Source organism: Prosopis cineraria, unplaced genomic scaffold (genome assembly GCF_029017545.1).
Source record: "Prosopis cineraria cultivar Desert tree isolate PC_DT_omini unplaced genomic scaffold, ASM2901754v1 PC10, whole genome shotgun sequence".
NCBI classification, from domain to species: domain Eukaryota; kingdom Viridiplantae; phylum Streptophyta; class Magnoliopsida; order Fabales; family Fabaceae; genus Prosopis; species Prosopis cineraria.
In genome coordinates, this window is record NW_026555341.1 from 28,864,627 (window position 1) to 28,871,213 (window position 6,587).

Genomic DNA, 6,587 nt, shown 5'->3' on the forward strand with positions numbered 1-6,587 from the left:
AAAAATTGAAAACTGATTATTGAAATGTTAAATATAAGTATTGAAAATATGAATGATGATTACCAAAAAAAAATTAATGAAACTTTAAGGATTCTCTATGAATATTAATGACAACAAATGATATTAATGCTTCGAGAATGGTTTTATATTCACATGCTCCCCAGTCATAGCTTTGTGACGTTCACTTTATGTTTCCATTAACTTTTGTCTTAATATTACACAAAAAAAAAAAAAAAGTCATAGCTTAGCGTTACCGTGTATCTTATATCCCTAAACAAATTAACAAAAATGACAAGTAATGTTCGATAGATAACCATTATAAGTATAACAAACATTACACATCTCTATAGTCACATTTGGTTATTAGAATAAAATGAATGGAATTGATTAAAAAAATCAAGATAAAAATAAACTGAATTACCTTTCTTTCATAAAAAGTAGGATAAAATTCATTAATATATATTATAAATATAAGAATTATTACACCCTCCTAAATTTTTATAAATCATGATTTCAAACTTTATGAACTAAATTATCCCTCTTATGAATGTGCTCACTTATCTCCTCTGATCATTTTATTTTTACATTTATTTTTTCAATCCATTTCCCTTCATTCTTTTTTAATAACCAAATGAGCCCTATATCATTTTCAATATCAAAACATTCAGGTAAGTTCCATTCTTAGCAATCATAAAAAATTACAGTGAAAATCTCACGGCTAAAAAACTACTTACAAAATTACTTATAGATTGCTTATAAATAAAACTCTTCACGTTAATATCAAAATTGAAGTCGCGTCAACTGGACGCACGCACGCACACACACATATTGGCACAATAAAAAATATCTTTTTTCCCCTGAAAGCAAGAGAACAGAAATAAGCTGGAATTTAGACTTTGAATAGTCATCCATTCCAGGGCAAAGAAATTACACTAGTTTGTCCATCTCAAACAAAAATGGCCTCACCACTATGAAGTTTCAAGCTTCCCTAACTTCCTACCCATCATCATTGATCACCATAAACCAATGAAACAGGTATCTATATATAACTAATAACCACAAACACACACAGAGGCTTACATCTCCATGAACCCTTTCAAAGCCTCACTGAAGAAATGAATTCCTCTGATGCTCCACTCTTTGAAGATGTGAAGACAATTGGAGTAGATCAACAGTGGCTCCATCCTCAGGTGGAAGATAGTGTTTGGCATGATTCAATATGGACCCATTCTTGACAGCTTCCATGGACCTCAATCCATGTGATGATGACTCATTTTGTACATAACTAGTCAGAGAGGTAATGCCCAGATGTATTTTGGAAACTTGTTCATCACTGTGGCTTGCATGACTAGCATGGGAACTAGTAGCTCCCGGCCTTGCTGCCGGGCGGCGGCATGAAAGGTTCCGTGATTGAACTGACAGAAGAGAGAGAGCACAGCTCGCGTTTGAGGCCGTAGACAACTCCTCCTGACTGGGTGTGATATGTTGTTGTTCATGCAAAATGCCTCTACTGATCATGTCTTGTGAGGCAAACTGGGGTCTCTTCTGGAATGAAGCCTCCAGATGACATTTGGACCCTGAAAACTCATTCAGTGTCAGTAAGAGAAATCAATAAGATCAAGATCAAGGTACATCATTTGCTTATGAATATTTATTTGCCCACATATTGGTTACAAAAGGTGAAAAAGTATTACTCGCATATTTGGGCTCAGTGGTGAAGCCCTTAAAGCAGTGTTCTTGATGTTTTGAATTTGAATGATAGTATAAGAAAAATAAGATGATACACTGACAGTTTTGTTCTCATAATGCTATTCAACATGATGTTTTTTTTTTTTGGGAAGAATGACCATTAAGTCCCAAAAGAAGAAATTAATGACAGTTAGGTCCCGATAAAATTTACTTAAAAATAAGTTGCAGCATGTATTTATTCAAATAATGAAATATTTTAAAATTCAGGAGGTCCAATTATAAATAAAAAAGTTAAATTATAAATGTATTGAATCAATATTTGCAACTCATTTTTTAAACAATTTTGTTGGGAACTTAATGCCATTAATTCTCTCTTTTGGGACTTTACTGTCATTTTCCTTTCTTCTTTTTTGTTTTGTTTTTGTTTTTTTTGTTTTTTTGGCTTTTCGATAGCAAACATGGTGTCATTTTCATCCTCAAAATTACATTTTTTTCATCACTCATTGTTTAATTTTTCTATTGAATATAAACAGCAACAGCACTTAAACGTCAGAAAGTGCAGGTATAAGTATAACATTGAGTGAGCAGAATAATAATGTCAGTAACAGACATCAACACTTGATTCCAACAAGAAAACAAAGACCAGAAACTTGTTTTCAGTCTCAAGAATCTGAGCCGTACTTTCAATGAAAACAAACGTCAGAAATTTGTTTTAACTCCTGTTAGTTCTTAACTCTTAAGCAACCTCAGAATGTAAGATAGTTCCAGTAGTAAAGGTTGTTTTTTTTTTTTTGAAATTAATCATTCAATTCAATTTCTTCTAAAGGAATTTGAATATGAAAAACATACAATTCCCTATAATATCAGGATATAGGAACAACAAGAGTCAACTCTTGTATGTTTTCTAAGCCTCTGTGAATATAAAACACCTGACAATTTCTACCAAAAAAAAAAAGAACAGACAATTATATTATTAATACATTACATATCATATGCTGGGACCACAACCATAGAGAGTGAGTTGTAACATAAATTAAAGGACCTATAGGTGCCTCAGCCTTCAGTGGTCCAAAGTGTTTAGAAGCCTAGGAGATTTTTTTTATTCTATTTTGAAAAGCCCCATTTTACAGAAAAATCATTGGGTTGACCAAATTTCTCCATAAACAAACTTGTCCCAGTCATTATACTCAAAACTTTGGCACAACTTATTCACGTTTATATGAAATATAATAAGATAAATGTCTCATGACAGGATGCAGTCTTGGTCTAGTTTACTATAATAGATGAGTTCATTCTCACGATTGACACAGAACATTATAGGAAAAGTTATAACCTATTCAGACAAATCTTAATAATAAAATTATATTTGACATTTGATGAGGCTATTGACACCCATGCACATATGCTCCTGTAGTGATAAAGGAAAACAAAAACGTGACATTCAGAAAACAACAAATGCAAGATCCCAAGACTTGTTTTCCTTCATGGATTCCTGCTACAAAACCGTTATGCCATAGGATCATAAAAATTACCAATCATTTGGAAAGAGACACATTAAATAAAGGAATATTCAACTATAACTTCATGTGACTTCTGGGTACAACTATCTCCACATAAAATCACAAGCTATTTGGTCATTAAATGCCTCTCTATACACAGATACTGTGCACCTGTTAAAGTAAAATCTTTATTCTACACATAATAATTTGCAATTTTCTTAGTTAATACATCTAATTGTTTCAACTTCTAAAAAATCACCATTGGTGATTGAATTTCCTAGATTCATGCTTTGAATTCCAAAAACATTTCACTTTTCAAATTTTTGTTAGATTGCATTGATTCAATTGAATGTTATTTAAAGCCCATAATATAATTAATACATCTAATTGTTTCAACTTCTAAAAAATCACTATGGGTGATTGAATTTACTAGATTCATGCTTCGAATTCCAAAAACACTTCACTTTTCAATTTTTTGTTAGATTGCAATGATTCTATTGGATGTTATTTGAAGCCCATAATATAGTTTCTTCCACTTATACATGATAATGAGGAGGTGAGCATGAGACAATTTATTAGAGACAGGCATTACCTTATTAAACAAATTCAAGAAAACAAAAAGTAATAAAATCTTTCAAGTCATAGAAGACCATATCATCATTGAAAAAACATCCATATAAGGAAACTTCTCTAATTATTGATGTGAAGTATGACTTGTATGCAAATTAATGGTCCCATTTATTTATGATCTGCAACTAAATTAGCAGATAAAAGATGAGGAAGGACAGTGAGAGCTTGTGCATGCATGATGCAGCTATTTTTCATTTTCTGTTTCTGAAACATGTTAGCAGCAAAGTATTTTTCTTACCTTGATGTAACTGGAGCATCTTGTAGGGTTTGCCAGATAAGTAATCGAACTGAGGCTTCCTTCTGCGTTGATTGTGTCCAGCTAGACGTCTACGACAACTGCGCTTGCCCTCATCAAACTCAGCTAGCAAATGGAACCTATTTCAAGGATGGAAAGAGAAAAATTCATTTTAATCCATACACAACATTCTAGAAGCACAATCTGACATCATAACTAAAGTGCATTAGATGAGATTAATTACAGTATAACTAAATTGGTACTTCCATAGCTTAAAACACATTTTTAAAGGAGAGAGAAAGAAAACCTTGAATATTGTACAAATAGAACCCAGAAGAATCATATGTAATCTTTGGCATGAATCTATTTCAAGTCGGTACATTTCAGCTTCACCCACATGTTGCTAGTCAAATGGAGAGGGGGGAAAGCATCTCTTCTTGAGCAATTAAATGAAAGATTCCTTTGATGTGGTGAATGGCCAAAATTCAAGTCACACCCTAAGTACTTTAGTAGTCAGCCAGCCAGTGTCTTTTTTTTTTTTAAATAAATTGCATGTGGTATAAAAAATAAGCAAATAGTGATAATCACTACTATGAGATATCAAGGTGCTTGTTTTTGCAGGATATCATCAGCAAGAATCTTTATTTGGGTTTCATGAGATGAAGTACATCAATCAACGCCCAGCTGCAATCACCCCTTTTAATTCTTTAACTTTATTTTTTATTGCTAAGAACTTGCATTGTCATAAAAGACTGCAACAACAGCAAAGTTACTTGCCTGCTATTAGTCATTATAGAAGAAATTTAACAAATGAAAAGACAAGCACATGACAATAATTGCACCGCTGCAACAAATATAAGGATCTATGGTAAAATATTGATGTTATGAGATGACCATCTCATTGTAAGGAAAAAAATGCTAACCTGCTACACTGCTGACAAAACCTCTGCTCAATTCCATTAACAATAACTTTGGCTGTCTTGGAGTGAGCCTCACAAACTTTATGCCTTTTGTGGTACTCTTTTGAGGAGCTAAGATCCATGTTACAACCATAAACTATACAAAAAGGCGTCTGAGTTGACGAGCCAGAAGACCGAGCTCTGCTTGCAATTTTACCACTACTTGCATCTTTACAATCTGCTATTCTCCCCAGCTTCAAATCAACCAGTGATGAATTGGGACTTTTAGATTCAGCTCGAGAACCTAAAACATTGGCTGAGATTCTTGTTCCATGAACGATGATTCCATGGCAGAGGTATTCACTCTTTTACTATGATTTCTATCTAGCTCATTTTGAAACAAGTCATGAAATCCCAGGTCAAAAACTTCCATGTTTTTAGCTTCCCCAACACAAGAGCCAAATTCATCCCTCTCCAAGTTACAAGGATTCTTGCCTTTTTTCCCTCTCATAAAAGCTTGGAGCGAAAAATCCATGTCATCATAAATCAAACAGCCTTTCTCTTCTGAGAGATAACTCCAAGATTCCATTACTACAGTGTACACACAGCTGAATTAAAGTTGCAGGAGCTAGAACGCAAGAATGTGCACGCCTACCACAATCCAAAAGCAATCACTTAATAACATGCATAATACCTACATAAGAACAATGAAAGAAAATCAACAGATGCAAAAGCAAACACATACAAAACAAAAAGAAAAGCAATATACAGAAATAATATCACAAATTCTCCATGAAAACAGCAAGCCGCAACAATAAGATCCTAATTCGATTTCAGAGACAAAATACAAACCACTTCCCAGGATGATTCACTTTACAGAAGAGTTTTTTTCAAAGTACGGACCGAAGGGGGAAAACTTTAGAAGGACGAACCAAATCAAAACCCATTTGATGGACTAGATATCTTCAACTAGTATCATATTTGAAATCCCAATAGTGAAATTGAAGATCCAGGACCAGAAACTGTGTTCCAGAATAGAACTGGAAAGAAGGAAACAAATAAAAAATGCGCATGAAGAAAGGTGGAAACGAAAGGCTCTTTTCTCTACTGACAGAATGAACAATTTGCTGTAAAAAAAAAAATGGGAGTCCCACCATTGTAATTTTTTTAATCATTTTATGGATTCAGTTTCTGAGGAAGCCAACAGACGAGGGGAAGGCAGCCAAAAATGGTACCTTTGAAGAGAGAGAATGTGGGTGGAAGCACCATGTGAGTAGTTTCGCAAAGTAGAGTGAACAGTGAAGGAGGGTGGTGGAAGAGAGAGAAGATATGCTGCATCTGACATATAATGAGTCAACATGATTTCCACTACTCCCAAAAGCATGTCGCGGTGTTTTGTAGCTTTTGAGACTTGGAGAGAATCGGGAAATTCCATTTCTGTACAAAACAACTGTTTCTATTTACCGCCGCGGCGGCTCGGAGGTTGGAGCCGGGGACCATGGAAGGTTGTTTTCCCCCCCCTGGAAAACTATGAAAGATTGGTAAGCTGAATATTTTAAGCCCCGCAAAATGTAAGGTTAAATTACTATTTTAGAATATAAAAATAATAAGAGAAAATGATAAGTAGGGATTTTA

General features: G+C 34.0%; 1 pseudogene; it reads right to left on the bottom strand.

Moving 5' to 3' along the window:
* Window positions 1–749: 749 nt before the first annotated feature.
* Window positions 750–6,289, bottom strand: LOC129321927 (squamosa promoter-binding-like protein 6; annotated as a pseudogene).
* Between the last annotated feature and the right edge of the window lie 298 nt (window positions 6,290–6,587).